The sequence below is a fragment of the Ostrea edulis genome, chromosome 8 (assembly GCF_947568905.1).
Source record: "Ostrea edulis chromosome 8, xbOstEdul1.1, whole genome shotgun sequence".
NCBI lineage: Eukaryota > Metazoa > Mollusca > Bivalvia > Ostreida > Ostreidae > Ostrea > Ostrea edulis.
The window spans coordinates 12133642-12152047 of NC_079171.1; the positions used below are offsets into that span (position 1 = coordinate 12133642).

Genomic DNA, 18406 nt, shown 5'->3' on the forward strand with positions numbered 1-18406 from the left:
TACTGTTTGTAGAACACCATTGACATAAAGAGATTGAGAGGCGAACGGTACCGTCATCTCGAGCTCGACATTATTAGAACCCTTCCTTTCTAGCTCTATATTAGGGTTAACAATCTGAAACAGACATGTGAATAACTGTATATCAGCACAATTTATTATCATCCATGTACCGTGAACATATGATTACTCATTGGTAAAACAAAATAAAAGTTTGTGCATTACATACCTTTTATATAAAAAAATGTAATATGCCGCTTATCAAATTAATATGTAATACTCATTTATGAAAACTGTAGAAGTGGTAACTTACTTATGGAGGAGACGTACACTAATTACGAGGTCACATAATCAACGCGTATTTCTCCAACTCAAATATTTATAAATATTTGATACCATATATATCATATTCGGTTACCGCGTATATTCCCTTACACGTAATGCTGGATGTAAGAAAAAACCCACGTACTTAACCCTCAGAGTAAATAAACACTTTTACAGTAAAAACGATATACTTAAAAAAATGAAACTTGATTTAAAAAACTTCTGTTTGTAGATTATATGTTCAGTAGGGCATGTTATGTTGATAATCTCGCCATACTTCTTGGAGGTTGCATTCTGCGTTTTGCAGTGTAATTTTACGTCCTATTCGATAGGTCTTTACTGAGGCACGTCAAAACTCCGGTGAAACAATGCAAATTGTGATATTTGAATGCCACTCGGAGCAATAATAAAATTGTTTTATTGTACTCACTACCTGGACTTTCGTTTTAAGATCTTCTGATAAAGAATCGTCATTCTCCGTTTAATGATGAACGCTTGTACAAGGAACAGATCAAGTGTGTTAAACGTCTTAAAATTCGAAGCGGTATCGGGATCGAACCCGGATAAACCGTAAAAACTAAACCATGATGATCATTGTCACATACCTTTATTCCGGCAAAAAATGGATTCCCCACTTTGAAAGAACATGGTACATTCTCTGTTTTGCGCTTTGCACCAACTTTGCAATGTACCTTATATCAAAAATATGTATTTCAGCCTATGTTTTATGCTATTGGAAATTGCATTCAACTGTTTTATATCTTAAACATCAGAAATATAGCGTAAACTCCCCCCTTTTATATTAAGATTCAAGTCTGTTGAATATTATTATTGTCTAACATGAGCCACAATACAGCATAATTACAAGCAAAACATTTTACATTTGTTCCAGTTTTCTTTCGAGCTCTCAGGAAGTCATGCGCCGTTATCACAGCAATGTAATTACTGGACGAGTCTACCGTCTGACTGAGAACTTCCAGTCCATCAATGAACCACGTGACGTCATACAACAAATCTTCGTCAGACTTCAGGCCAAATTTGCACACAAGGGTAACAGCGGGGTCGTATCTGACCACAAAACCTGATCCCTCTTTTCTCCATGTTACATTATGATAGATTACGGACGCATACGATGGGGTCCAGTCAACGCCTGACCAAGAAAGTTTTTTTTAGAAAGACATCACGTCACCCAAGGACGTAATACAATATAGAACAAGGAAATTAACAAGTGGATTATGGTAAATATTGGCACAATCTCGAAAAGGAATACAATACTCACAGTAATCCACATCAACTGAAAAATAAATTTTAGAAACATTTACATACTAAAAGGAAATACCCGAAAAGCATAATTCAGATATAATCTAGAATGCAATACGAACCAACCACACATGTATCATTTGTCCATCCGATGGCGCATCCTCCAAGACAAGTTCCGTTCACGTGATCACACACGTGAGGTGTTATACAATGACTGCTACATCTCATCGCACAGTCCTGTCCATACCAGCCACTGTTACATGCTAAATGTGCGAAATTTCACTAAACTGTTTTATTCAATGTCAAATATTGATCTGCCTGTGTAATATTGTCATTTTATGTGTTATTATAATTTCAGGATATCTAACAATGAAATTAATGTGTGTATATAGACAGTTATAAGGCGATGCAGTAGTATTATATATTTTATAGAGATTCTGAGGGGGTAGAAGTGTTGGTTTTCAGATACCTATATTGCATTTGCTGGTTGCCCAACCTCTATCACAACCTAAGGAACAATCCCCAGTCACGTGATCACACCTGTCGTTGAAGCAGTGCCCACAGTTGTACACACAGTTTACTCCGTATGTGTTATTGGAACACTCTGGAGGTTTTTGTCAAAATATGAACGAAAAGAAAAGATGTTTAACAAAACATGACATCAGAATCTATTTTGAAAACAATAGTAGGAAATTATATATATTTTCCAAAATAATCCCAAGGACTCTGCAGGTTATACATTACCCTCTGTACAGTTATCCCCCTTATATCCAACCTGACACACACAGGACCCGTCAATGGTATTGCACTGAACACAGTGTACAGGACACGGTCTGCAAGGACTACCGTACTGATTAGCAGGACATCCTGTCAGGGATAGAAAATACGGATTATTGTATCTGTATCCGTTCTTTTGTATGTTCATATGTATTTCAGATACATTTATTCCTATAATCAAATATAGGCCTGTATCGATGTAAATTAACACTTATTGTAATATGATATCAGCCGTAAGGCTGCATGACGTATTAATTGAATTAATCAACTTAAACATCATACTTAAGGAGATGATTACATAAATTTTCCGTGATAAAATACATACACCCTCGCTGTTTCAGTTGATAATTTTTATTGACAGAAAATTCTCTCCACTTTTTAGAAAGATTTTCTTTGTAAACGTCGACATGGCATGCATACTGAGATCATTATGCACGTATTCACCTTGGTGAAACAAGAGACAAAACTGATATCTGGGAGGCGAATATAACGAACAGTGATCGATCTGATGCAGTCCCTGACACGTTCTACTTTCCCACTTGAACGGTGAACGCACGGTGAGCGAACGGCGAAAACACGCATATCGAACGGTGAACGAACGGTGAATGAACGGTGAACGCACGCAGAGCTAACGGTGAACGCAATTTGGTGAACGGTGAACGCACGGTGAACGCAAGATGGTCTATTCATTCGGTATATTTCGGGGTTTTGCCTTGGACTGTACTTACTTTATAATCAGGTGGAGAATATATATATATATATATATATATATATATATATATATATATATATGAATACATCTGTTTGTTCAAATTTGTGCAAATACTGGATATATACTTCTGATGAAAATGATCGTAAATTTCACATAAATGCACAAACAAAAGAAAATTTCATATGTAAATTCTTTACAGTATTACATATACAGATACATATATACATGAAAAATAGAAACATATATTTTATAATATTTAGAATACTTCACGTTTTCATAAATCATGAATATCGGTGCGTCATATCGGTATGCTACATGTAATTATATATGTTGACTTAAGATGCATAGTATTATATTTCTTAATACAAGAGTATAAATGATGCTTGTGAATTAAAGATAGTCTAGTACTTTGCGCCAAGAATTTACAAATGCCCATGCATGACTTCAAAATTTACGAGCGCGGTCGTTTGAATTACACGCAATTAAAAAAAAACATCCCCGAAGGAGTCAAGATAAATGCATTGAACAACCAGCACGGTTAAAACAGGTACATCATGTACCTTGTGTTGATATCTGAACACCTCTAAATAGTATAAAAGGTTTATCCCCTCGTAGATTTTGCGTTATTCACTTTACTGTAAATACAGATATAGTATATCGAACTGAGGAAATAATCTCCTATAATTAATGCACGTACGTACAAAATAAACAGTGTGACCATTAATTTACATTTAGATTGTGCAATATTTTTTTATATTTTTGATGCGGATAAAACTGTTTATTGCACTGAACTATACGTATATCATATGTGGAGCAGATCTATACGAGAAATATTTCCTCTTTATGCAAGACCGACAAACAATACTTACAGTACTACTCTTCATAACATAGCAGAAGTCAGGAAACAACGTGCCTGTATTCCTATGAAGATAACGAACAGTGATCAATCTCATAACTCCTATCAGCAATACAAAATATATAGTTGCGCAAACACAGACCCCTTGACACACCAGAGGTGGGGTCAGGTGTCTAGGAGGAGTAAGCATCCCCTGTTGACCGGTCACACCCGCAATGAGCCCTATATCCTGATCAGGTAAACGGAGTTATCCGTAGTCAAGAACGGCTTAACAATCGGTATGAAACACGTCAGACAGCATTTGACGCAATGCGAGGTTGTCTTGACGAAATAGATCGTTATATCGGCCATAGAATTTGCGAAAATGCTGACTTCAATCGAGACTGTTGACACCCCTGTACCATCAACTTGTTTGTCAGTAGCTTACCTCAATTTAGCCAAACAATACTTGCGTTTTGTATTGACAATAACAGTGATTTATTCTATTCTTTGATATTGATGAGTGATTCGCAGTTTTCCTTGAATTTTCGCAGTTGATAATCCTGATATTTGTACTTTATAAATTAAATCTATGATATAATATATTAGAGACAAACGGTTCAAAACTTTTAAATTTAGGGAAAGAAGTACATATATTTATTGACAATGTCTCCCATAAACATAGGCGTAACATTATCAGAAATATTTGTCAAATGAATTTGACATTTGAGCACGAATGTGCATTGAAACGTATAGTGTAGCATATATTTTTTTACAGTAAGATAGAGAGGGGGTTAAGCAAAATGCTCAACTTATATAGAATTCTTGTCAAGTGAGACAAAATAAAATATAATGAATTGTCCTTTTGTCCATACTTGAAAATATTAAAATGATAAGTCGGATGGGGGCGAGGTATTTATTAACTGAAACTGCCTCATTTTAGTACACGTACCAGCGCTCGTTGCTCGTTTTTCGCTAAATGCACATATATAAGGTTAAATTCATAACTGAAGGTTCTTGCATTTTTCTCTCATTCAGAACTTATCCCACTTTTTACCCAAACAATACTTGTGTTTTGTAATGACAATGACAATGATTTATTCTATTCTTTGATATTGATGAGTGATCCGCTGTTTTCCCTGAATTTTCGCAGTTGAAAATCCCGATATTTGTACTTTATACATTAAATCTATGATATAAAAACAAGTTTACTTTCACTCTCATGCACAAGTTCCTTTTCATTTTTGTCGTGCTATGAAAATCGATCCCTTGATTTTGGTTTTCCGAATGACAGTGAGCGGTGAACGCACGGTGAACGATTTTTGAACGGTGAACGCACGGTGAGCGCAAAACTGTAAACGGAGAGCGTACGGTGAACGCACGGAGAGCGAACGTTGACCGCACGGAGAGCGAACGTTGACCGCACGGAGAGCGAACGATGAACGCACGGATAACGTATGGTGAACGCACGGAGAGCGAACGGTGAACGTACGGAGAACGAACGGTGAGCGAACGGAAAAATGGTAAAGTAGAACGTTTCAGGGACAGGTAACATCTATAATGAATACAAAATAGAAAGTTGGTTAAACACGGAACTCTGGAAGTACCAGAGGTGAAATCAGATTCAGATAAGGGGTAAACATCCTCTGTCGACCGGCCACAATTGCCAGAAGCCATACATCTTGATGATTAAATTGAGTAGACTGTAGTTAAATTCAATGTGCCAAGAATGGCCTAACAGTTGACATGAAATACGTTATACAGGATTTGAACCAATATTAGGCTGTATCGGCTAACTAAATCATTATAACGACCATATAAATTGTGATTGATTACGGGTTTACAACGTTTATACATTACTTCAGCCATTTTATGGCAGTTAACTATTTGAAATATATTTAGTCTATGAAATGCTGACTTTAAACGACACTGTTGAAACCTTAGTAACATAAACTTCGTGATCAGTATCTTCATTTCAAAACCGGTGATCCACATAACAAGCCATTGCGTATCGAATCAGTTGAGATATATAAACACCATATCTCGGTGATAATCGAATATTGCTACATAAATATTGGAAGTTAACGATGCAAAATATGAAATCATCCATTTAAATGGATAATATACAATTCATCTATATCATTTACACGGAATCGTTTAAGATTAACTTTAATTTTCATGTAGTCAACGTTATTTAACATTATTATTGAGAAGTGTTGACAATTAAATTTAGATGTGGTTATTGTCATATTTTAATGGTGTAATTACGTGGTACTACACCGGCGTAATGTGTGTTGCTATGATAATGAAATCTTACCAATTATCTCCACTTCACATAGCAAGAATGAGCTATTTCCCAATTTCTGAGAGTTCGTCGGCTAATACAGAAAACAGGATATATAATTGAAGGTTTGCTGTATATGGGTATGGAATGAATAGTTCTGTAGAGCCAGCAGATATCATCTCTACTCCAGAATGGCGGTTCGAAGACCAATAACCAACAGTGTAATTAAATAAAATGCCGGTAGTACCTGTTATAATATGAAAATAAAATATAAATAGATAATGATAATTATCAACAATGTGCATGTTAGGAAGATCACACTTGTCAACACAAACATACATAAAGATTAAGTCATTGTACAAATTCTCCCTGACCTTTCCAGCAATTATTATAAAACGTATGCAGATGAAAGGTAAAGATAACGAACAGTGATCAATCTCATAAATCCTACAATCAATACAAATTAGATAGTTGGACAAACACGGACCCCTGGACACACCAAAGGTGGGATAAGGTGCCTAGGAGGAGTAACCATGCTCCTTTCGACCGGTCACACCCGCCGTGAGCCCTATATCCTGTTCAGGTAAACGGAGTTATCCGCAGTCAAAATCAGTGTGTCAAGAACGGCTTAGCAATCGGTATGAAACACGTCAGACAGCTTTTGACCCAAATGATAGGTTATTTTGACGAACTAGATCGTTATAACTACCATAGGATTTGCAAAATGCTGACTTCAATCGAGACTGTTGAAACCCCTGTACCATCAACTTGTTTGTCAGTAGCTTACCCCGATTTAAAAACTGACTATACGCAGAACAAGCTCTTGCATATCGAATCAGTTGAGATATATAAAAACCATATGCAGGTGATAATGGAATATTGCTACATAAATATGGGAAGTTGGTGGATATATAGCTCACGGCGTGTGTGACCGATCGATATGGGATGCTTACTCCTCCTAGGCACCTGCTCCCACATCTGGTGTGTCCAGGGGTCCGTGTTTGCCCAACTATACATTTTATATTGCATGTAGATACATATACATCGAAGTGGAACAAGCTTAATATAAATCAATGGGCAAACATTCGATATGGCTAGAAGACGCCAAAGGACATGGCCTTTATCACTTAAGTTACATCAAGGATTAACTAATTGACACCTTTAGGTCAGTTTCATTGTTTGGTTAAAGTATCGACGAAAATGAGACGTCAGCAGCTGTAGGTGAAGTACAACAAATTGGTACTTATGCTTATGACCGTAGCAGTGACAGTACTTTAACGTACCAACGCCTTTCGCAACACGAAACATCCGCCTTCTAAGGTTAAATCCTAAAGATCCGTGATTCTAACTTCTATATGCCGAATATTTGGCGATGGGGCAATTAATGCCCATTTTCATGTCTTCAATTTGACACAGCCACGACACGAACAGGGCTTGAAATCATGATACCCGACTTATGAAACAAATGTTTTACCGCAGCTTAAGGATATACGTCTCTCAATAATATGAAATGTCCATGATATGTAAAATTCGCTTGAATCTTATAGTGTTTCTATGAAAAAGTGAGGGAAATCACCAGTTTTCTTCGGGAGTTAGTATATAGATAGGTCTCGGTTGTGGGAAGTAGATATGTAAGGTCCGCTTTTACATGTATGGAAGGTGAAGATAACGAATAGTGATAATTCCCATATATGCATGTATTGCAAAACGTTGGATATGGAGATTTCTAAGTTATTGTACGGTTGAAGAGAATGGAGAGACAGCTTTGGTTCAATCGGATATCGAATCCGTGGTATTACTAGTCAAATGAATTGACCCCGACGTCACCTGTTGATCGGCCACAGCTGGTGTGATCACTATCTTGATCACGTAAATGAGGTAAACCGTAATCGAAGTCAGTTCATAAAGAAATGTCTAACAATTGATATGAAACAAGCCAGAAAGCAGTCCACTTAGTTTGTTTAATAGCCTACCTTGATTAATAATTGACAATGCGCAGAATATGATCTCTCTTATCGAATCAGTTGATATATATAAACAGGGTATGAAGATGATGACTGAGTATTGCTACACATATAAAGGAAGTTGACGATGGATAAACTGGTACATGCGTTTCTCATAAAATTGAGTTGTTAATTTCGCGGTAACCGTCTATGTACAATAAAATATCAAAATATGACGCATATATGAAAAAATCGTATCCCCTATTTTGAATTCACTAGAGTATATCGATTCAACGTATCAGTTAAAGTGAACAGTGTTAATAGATTAAACATCCACGATGCATCTTAATGTGAAGATGAAGACCACGGTATGATTTTCTGTTGTATCATTTAGATGAAAGGTGAAAATAATGAATGATTTTGCTACAGTGATCCTTAAATAGGTATTCATAGTCTTCAAAGCCACATTATAGCATTTTTTGCAATGTCGATAAAGGGTGCAAAAATTAGACCTCTGCTCGGAAAAGAAGAATAACATCACAAATCAGTATATACTCATTACAAATCGGACTTAGCAGCAGCTATTTAATGAAAGATAGACCAGAAAGTTACAATTTAAATATATATTTTAGGAAACCCATGATTTACAACGCAGCTTTCTATAACGTCAATGCATACCACGCATATATGTACCTTAATATCAGCGTCTTATACTTTCTGTTTAAGAATTATGTCGAAATATATTTTTCAAACATTTGTTGACACCCCGATAGAACTACACATGCACGGCGTCTACAAAGTTCGCCTGTTTATGGATCCATTTGAGGTTCCTGGTCAAGCTGGTTATTGTATATATTCTTATTTTTAGGTATTGTTGTTACATGTACCTGTAGTTCTACCTGTCAACATATCCTATTTCTGTCAAAACAGTTACAGTTGCACTTACAATCTGATCTAGTCTTCTAATATTTAGATATCTTTGACCTTGATCCCTTCTAAATAGGCATGGGCGACAATATTCAAACTCCACCTTCCACATATTTTTTCGACCTATGTGAGAAATGCAATACTGTACCTTCGTGAAAAAAATGAAGCCGTACACCTTTGATGTTGTACGTATTTCGCAAACCAAAATACATGTAAATTGATTCATTCAGGTAAGACTCGAAATCAATACAGCTCGACTGTGTGTTGTCCCCATCCACCAGTAGATAGGAAGGTTGGTAAACGGGATAAGGTATCTTAAGGTAATACAAGTATGTGTGTTTCTTAAGAGCCACGTTATCAGTACCTATAACACAATGATAAATACATGTTATCTTGCCTGTTACGTAAAACCGATAACCTTAAATAACAATACTTTCTTTTTACTTTACTTTTTTAAAGATTTTGTTATTCTAAACTGTGAACGGAAATCATCCTATGATAAATCACATACTCATGCTACAATTTGGTCCCGTATATCCACTTCTACAGACATAACATTCCCCGTTGTTTACGTCACATATTTCACAGTTGTCGTTCTTGATACATGGCTGACAGTCGCTTCCAAAGTGATCAGTCTCACAACCTGAATTGATTTATAAATTCCATATTTCCAGTTACTGCATTCATGTATTTTATTTGTTGAAGTTAATGTTGTTTATTGACATTTAGTGGGTTGGGATTTTACAAATTCCTATATTCTAACCTAACCAATTGATATGGGGTATTTTTTAGGTAAAACAATATCCATACAACACGCACTCACACATAAAGAAAGAAGAGAAGAGAAGATGACAGTAAGAAAACAAATGTAACAATCCGCTGGCTGTATAATCCTTATACAAAAATTCAAACCAACGTTTAAAAGTATAGGAGAGTCATATAATGACAGCTGTTGCATTTGATTTACTAAATTGTGCATTTTACAACATGTATACATATAGCAGTATACATTTATAAACTATTATTCTATTTTATTCTAAGTTGCTCAAATAACTTCCATTTAAAAAAAAATCATACATAGTTTTTTTATGTATAGGTAATTTCAATTATATACTGTATCCATTTGACAACGTCAGCTTAAAGCTACTCAACACAAGTGTTTCGTTCTTACATCTACAGCAATATATATATATATATATATATATATATATATATATATATATATATATATATATATATATATAATTATTACGAATTTCATTCTAAGCACATCGAAGTATATATTATGTTTTACAAATTACAACATCAAAAGAAAATATGTTACTGGTCCATCGATCTACATTCCTTATACATATTTGAAGTAGTGTACATTCATAGAGTAAATGTTTAATACGGTATCTTTATTTTCTACAGAATATCCATATATCTGTATCTGACTTGTGAATTATGTTTAAGAATGTGTTAGTAGTCAATATCCCGTGGTTAACACAAACTATTGAAAACATTGCTCTTTTCTTTCATTTACTAATAAAAACATATTAGTATTAATGTTTTTTATCCATCTTGTAAACATTGAAACATTTCATTCCAATTTAATTAGCCTGTAGGTTTTATTGTTTTCTTTTAATTTTAAAAGTCTAAAGTCAAAGGAAGCAAATGTATTGGAAAGAAAGTTTATCCATCTTATACTTAATCCACGTACATGTACCTTTTGAAGATAGGCGAACAAAGGTTAAATCAGAGGAATGTATAAATGATGAAATATTGAACGAGGTACATAATCAAGAGTACCAACATGAAAGATCATTACGGTTCAGAGCAGATGATGACTGGGCTCCTTAGAAAGCGAGAGGGAATTCCTATTGGCACCAATTGTACTCCTTTGTTAGCTGACCTGTTTCTCTATTCACATGAAGCAGAATTTATTCAACAACTTCTACGCGAGTAGAAAAAATATCTTGCTTTGACCTTCAATTCCATATTTAGATCTGATGACGACATTTTGTTTATTAACAATAATAAGTTTATTGATTTAATATATCCCTTCAATCTCGAAATAAAATACACCACAGAGTTGTCCACTTCTGCGTCATACTTAGATATGTCATTGAAAATTATATTAACAGCAAACTGACAACTCAACTGTATGATAAACGGGATGATATCAGCTTCCCCATCGTCAACTTTCCATATTTATGTAGCTCTATCCGAATATCACCTGTATATGGTGTTTATATCTCCCAAATGATAGGGATGAGCTTGTTTTGCGTATAGTCAGTTCTTTTAAATTGAGGCGAGTTATTGACACACAGCTTGATGGTACAGAGGTTTCAACAGTCTCTATTGAAGTCAGCATCTCGCAAATCATATGGTCGTTATAACGATCTAGTTCGTCAATGCAACCTTTCTTGGGTCAAATGATGTATGCTGTGTTCATACCGATTGTTATACCGTTCTTGGCGCACTGACTTTGACTACGGATGGCTCCGTTTGTATGATCAGAATGTGGGGCTCACAGCGGGAGTGCCCGGTCGAGAGGGGGTACTTACTCCTCCTAGGCACCTTATCTCACCTCTGGTTTTTCCAGGGGTCCGTGTTTGCCAACTACATATTTTGTGTTGCCTGCAGGAGTTATCTTCACCATTCACCAGAGAAGCGAAATGTGGCTTTGTTGAGGAGGCAATTTGTCATCTGTAATTGACAGTTCTCTTCAACGGAATTGCTTATTTGATTTTGTCCGACAACCATCCATTATGTACTTACTATGCCCTTGCGCAAAAAAAATGTGCAAGATCCAATCACCAACACTTCATTGTGGCATCTCTTCTGCACATCAAGTTGAGTAATGGTTCTGTTGCAATTAAGTTTGAAGTCCTCTGGCTTCTGTTTTGTACTTTTTGAACATTTCCTCACCTTTCCTTCTGTTTAGTTGCTTTTGACTCCGCCCCTTCTATCGTCAGTACGTCAATTGACCCCATGCCATAAATTGTCATTCCAAACAAACAACTGTGATGTATCACTAAAACAATTACCGATTTTCTTTTTAACGGTGTGAAGATTGAAAACACCCTACAGCACATATACTTTCCTTGTGATATTCTTGAGGCGATGGCTCTAGATATTCCCGTCTTTCCAACTCATTTAAGCCAGTGCTCGTTGTTTTAGAGCATATTTCCCTGCTCACAGCTCAAAACATCACCATAAATGGTCTTAGTGATGAAATATACCAAATAGTTACATATCAATTGCTCTCTCTGTAGATGAGGGATTTTCATAGAAAACCCCTAAATTCACAATCAAACTTGTTTTGACTCATTTCTGTTGAATGTTGATGCAAGGTATGCTGTACAACACTATACTTTCCATTCTTGAAAATAGTTATCTAAAATTTTCTTGAATTGCAACAAAACACTCCTCCTAGGCACCTGATCCCACCTTCGCTGGGTCCATGGGTCCGTGTTTGCCCAACTATCTTTTTTGTATTGTTTATAGGAGTTATGAGATTGATTACTGTTCATTATCTTCGAACCTGTCAAGTCTAAATGAGTGGCGTGAACACGATCCACGGCCAAGTATATCAGTGTCATAGTTCGATAAGTATGTTCTGTATCTATCGATGGGTGAAGTGTTGTAATTTGTTGCCAACCTTATCCTAGCAAAACCCAAGGTATGGTGACATCGAGTTCACTTTCTGAATCATATTCAACAGTATCGTCGAAATCATCATCGGTCTTTCTTTCGCCATGTTCATTCTCAATTTCGTCCTCACTAGGGGTGCACAGTTCTTCTTCCATGTTTGGCATACCTTCTGAAAAAGTGTAAGAAAGTCCAAGTTATTCGTCATGCTGAGATCGTGGGTCCCTTACATGTTCTGTCACTGTATTTTTAATTCTTTTTGCGTGACTTGCACCTGTATCTTTTCGAATTCGATCTATCGCTGACAAACTTTTGTGTGGCTCAGCTGTTTTAATGTTTCCTTTTTCAGCCCACCCTTCCAAAGCTGAATTGAGAAAAGCTATCGGTATGAAGCTATATATCCTAGGTGTTTTTGCATGAATAATGTTTGACAGAGTAAACGCAATTGGCGGGTTTAAGTTTATACCTTTTCCTCGTAACAAGGCATATTCGTCCTTTTTCGTAGCAAAGGTGCTACGAATGACACTGAATGTTAGAGTCGCGACTTTGCCGAATATTTGTATTATTTATTTCTAAGACAAATTCGAAATATTGGATATATTGGCCTTCTATCACATGGGGAAATCGTCTATTGTCGAAAATGTTGACATTTCTTTTTGAACTATACTTGCTACATCACTAAAAATGACGTCTTACTCCAGCTGTAGAATTTTGTATCCCGCGGATGGCTGCAAAATGTTTCTTATTTCTAGCATTGCTAATAATCGGATCCATTTTAATTAGTCTTCTACCTTATGATTTAAACAAGTTTCTCTGTTTACCGACAACGTATATAAGAAAATAACAATTTTGTGATTATTTCCTTTTGCTGATATATTTTCCCTTTTTATTATTGTTTGTAAATCTAAAGAGAAAAAGCCGAATATAAAATCAAACGTCGGGATGTTTGTCGAAGACAATGCAATATTTATAGATGGAATCGACGATTTCGTTCTACCATTTGAGGCGTATCACATAAAGAGTAAATGTTCTACAGTTGACATATATGTTTAACACATTTTAGAACCCTCCTTCCATATGAAACGCGGTAATTAAGAACTTTCATTCTTCTACTTCACTGTCGTCAGTGTCATAGACATCAATGATAGCAGCATCTTTAACAAAATCATCTCATGTTTGAACACCTAAAGAACCCCCGCCATTGTGCCTTGCAAATCATAACTACCACACAACATACGCTATGTGTGAACATACCCCAACCACACGTGCCCCTGCACGATATTTACAGTACCATGTACTAACGGTGGATTCTGAGTATTGGATCCAAAGAAGATATTTCTTTGAGGTAACATGCCTACTTTGCAGCATCACTCTAATTAATCCAGGACGCTCTTTATGGACCACAATATCAGCATCACCTTCAATGTAATCTTGCATATAATTTGGACACAATCTTACTTAATACACACCGCATGTTATATTTCTTAACTCTTCATCATCAAGTTTGAGGAGATTCAATGAATCTGGAGCGACTTTCCAGTTGGACGACCTTCGGTTCAGCGCGTTTTCTTCCACAAATGTCTAGAAACTGTTGACTCTCTTTGCCAGGTATTGCATTTTAGTTGCAAGAGGCTCATAATCATCTGCATTTCCTGTCGAAAGCGGTGCTAAATACTTATTGGAAATTGTACACAAAATCTACACGTAATCTCTTATGTAAGGCACCTGGTTTGTTGGAAGTGTGTGTTCAAGGTATTTCCACCGCTTTATCCTGGAATCGGCAGCTTCAACAACCCAGCAAATCTATAAATAAATGTTGAAATTAGTCTCTCTCTCTCTCTCTCTCTCTCTCTCTCTCTCTCTCTCTCTCTCTCTCTCTCTCTCTCTCTCTCTCTATCTCTCTCTCTCTCTCTCTCTCTCTCTCATTTGCTCATTTGTATGTTACTGTTTATTGTATAAACATGCAAAAAGACGTTTCTTTTTAAGTATTCTTTACCTGGATGAAAAAATTCAAATTGACCCTGCCTTTATTCAAACGACCACCTCTTAACCAAATTTTGATTATGCATAATATTGATAATTATGTTATACTGTTATTATCCAGAAATTCTAAATTTTCAAAAACTAGTATATCACCTTTAACAAAATATTTTCTATATTTTCTATTACTTCCTGTCGAAATATAAGCTGTAGTCCTATGTTCTGAGGAACAAAGTTCTTCATCAGAGCAGTTCTGACAGTAGAAACAGCTATCCGTATAGATGATTTCGAAATTCCAAATATTGTTGACATCAACTGGTTGGACATTTCTGGTCTCATTTTAAGACGAAATATTCCAAGAGACATTGTTGATGTTCTGGTTGGTGTGTTTCTGATTTCAGGTTCTATATCTTTGTGAATGTCTGCAAAACTGTCTTTAGGGAGTCCAGTAAGTATGGTGTAAGCCAGGTTAATGAGATTTGTAGGATCAAATGTGAACTTTGATGACGAATTACAAAGTGCATAGGTCCTAATTTTTCGTATAGGATCTAGTATGGTGCTTCTATTCAGATATGATGTGTCTATTGTCTCTAAATTGCCCAGTGCTCCTGTGATGAAGTCATCAGTTTCAATATGTGATGGACAACACCTACTGCCAAGTAGAATAACCACTTCCTTGTAAATAAATCTAGAGAGTTTTGCTGTTACCGGAACAACGATACGTTTTTGTCCAGGTCGTTTACAAATGAAACAGTAGGCATGTGGACAGAGAGTCTTCGGGAGCGATAGGGTAACATATGGTGGACTCAAACATGTTGAATTGCCAGGTGGACCAGTTATAGGTTTTGGAAGACTGATAAGGGGTCTTTTTTACTTTCCTTTATCCTTGTAGTAGTGATGTCTACATTTATTGCATAGAATATCATGTGATTTTGCATCCACCATGAATGCTTTTGTCAGGAATTTCCTTAATACAACACTTTCAAATTTCTTTCGGTCCTTCGGTTTTGTCCTTTTTTGCATAAAATGCATGGCAACCTTTTCCTGTCGTCACACATCCCGTCCATTCTATAAGCACACAAAACAAATTAAGTAGGACGCTTTGGTTTGACAATGAGGTAGTTGTTTTTTACTTTGATTTGCTATATGTATATCGTAGAAATATTTCGGATTTCAAACATTTCGGTTGAGCATCACTGAAGAGACATTATTTGTCGAAATGCGCATCTGGTGCATCACAATTGGTACCTTATCAATTTTATGTTATGACCCCTGGGTCGAGGCCTCTGCAGGTGGACTGTTAGTCTCCTAGGGTATCTACAGCCTAGTAGTTAAATTCTTCGTTACTAGCTTGAAAATACGGATATATATTTAATTGCTGTTATAAAATTTAGAAATTCATTTCAAAATTAAGGATTATCTCCCTCACGCATAGCTCTTATCATTAGACGAATTTGATTCCACTTTGTTGGCACACTGTTTTTCCGTATAATAGCTTTAAAACGTCATAATTATTTTGGATTTCAAACATTTCGGCGGAACATCACTGAAGAGACATTATTTGTCGAAATGAACATCTGGGGCATCAAAATTGGTACCGTATACGTTTTACGTAAAAGGCACAGTATCAGATTCAGGGGAGGGGTATCCCTTTTTATATAGGATATGAAATAAAATGTCATAGAACAAATTAATAATGAGGATGTAAGGTTGAAGTTATAAATTGAATCGATGTAATGATGGGTGGGACACCCATAACTCGAATTCTCATTTTTTTTAATTTGGCAATGTGGATAATACACTACTCTCTCCATCATAAAATAAGACATTGAATTAGGATTTTAAATATTTGCGAAAAAAAAACATTTATATTTACTTGTCAAGAAATTTGGCAATTGTGAAGACATTTTCTTCTTCACCTGCACACCCCATCCCTCCTCCTTTTGAGAAACGATGCTACATGTCTGCATCTTTATTTAGGTTAATGCTATTTTTTAAAAGTTACACACGTCCCCTCTTATTGCAGAAACAAGTCAACGTGTAAGTGTAATTGATATATTCAATTTTATAAGATTCAAATCAAGATTTCACATTTATTAGAATACATCTGTTATAATTAATCTTATAATTAATAAATGATTTATTGGAATGAATGTTAATTTTCATTCTGTCTATATTTTGTCTAGATCCCAGGGATATATGATTATATTTCGCATATACTTTAAATTATAGTGTTTTGCCCCGGTTGATTTCTGATATAAAGACTGAAATTTAATTTATCAATATATGTTTGCTCAACTATCTATTTTGTATTGCTTGTAGGAGTTATGAAATTGATCACTGTTCGTTATCTTCACCTTGCATCAATATAGGCGAGATAACGATATATACACTATTTTTGGTATTTTTCTTGTAACTACACCCAAGGGTCAAAAGTACTTCCGCACTGTTAGTTTTCGCTACATAATTCATTGAATATTACAATTTTTAAAGTACTGATAAAATCAATTCTACTACAGTTGTTACTGTAAACATTTCAGAAATCAGGCATATAATCACTAAATGGTATTGCTATTTTTCTCTATGTGCTACATTTTGTATTATTCAATAGGATAATAATGTTGTAAGAATTGTATATGAACTTAATCTTACACATTTCATATTAATTAGAATTTTGTAAAATCTATCTCGTAATTCATAAATCGACCCACAAAAAGATATATGCAATAACACTAAAAGTAATATTTGTACTGAATCTCGAGTGAAGTCTACATATATTCTGAAAATTGCATAATGATAACAATTTATCAAACTTTAGTGAAGTTCTTAAAATGTAAACATTGCAATGATACACGTATAGTGAAAAATAGGAGTGCGGAAATTATTTTTAAGCCTTGGTTGTAATTCTAATTTTAAAAATTATTGTCTCCTATAACTTTAAATTTTATTTACAAGGCCTATATTTTGCTACTATTTTCCATATTCATCTAGTTGACCAATTATAATTTGTGAATCTCCATAAATTGAGCTTTGTTGGTTGAATACACAATGGACTGTAACAGATGTGTGTCGAAATATATGGGTACCTGATGACCTACATCACCGGTGGACATCTAAACAATATTGAATTATGTCAGACGCCTTATTTACATTATGTATACACATATTTGTAGGACAAGTTAAGATTCATCAACACTTTAATCACTGAACAACACAATATATTTAGTTTTATATCGTTCTGATCTAGGCCTACAAGTAGGTATTGTATAGGTATTGGTCGAGTGGTGGGGGACCCCCACAGCGTTTAAAAACGCGACCATAGAAGTTAAGAAAAGTTATGCCTAATGCAGAGATATCAGTTAGGTCATGTGGTATCAGATATTATCTTAAATTAAATGATCATTAGATAATTTGCATATGCTGGCGCAGAAGATAGGTGGATCTCGATCGTATCTGGAGTGGATCAGATAACTTTCTTGTGTTTACTTTGATTAGATAATTAATACTACTTACCTTGTGCAGCTTTTTTTCATTTCGGTTCTAATATGGTGACATATCTTCAGATATCTTCCTTCCGATATCCGTAATATATTTGAGATTTTGATATATCGATGTATGTACCTAACCTGATCCCGACGATGGCGAGGATCCGGATTTATTTTAAATATTATTTGAAATAATCATATAGTGTACATTTTGGATAATAACTTATCTTATAAAAGAGACCAATG

General features: G+C 35.3%; 1 long non-coding RNA gene across 1 annotated transcript; it reads right to left on the minus strand.

Annotated features, from left to right (window-relative positions):
* Positions 1-1408: 1408 nt before the first annotated feature.
* On the minus strand, positions 1409-1805 carry LOC125661861 (uncharacterized). The gene is made up of 3 exons (XR_007365159.2): positions 1704-1805; positions 1601-1615; positions 1409-1471 (listed from the first exon to the last, which is right to left on the minus strand). It is a non-coding gene; the product is annotated as an uncharacterized LOC125661861 (long non-coding RNA).
* Between the last annotated feature and the right edge of the window lie 16601 nt (positions 1806-18406).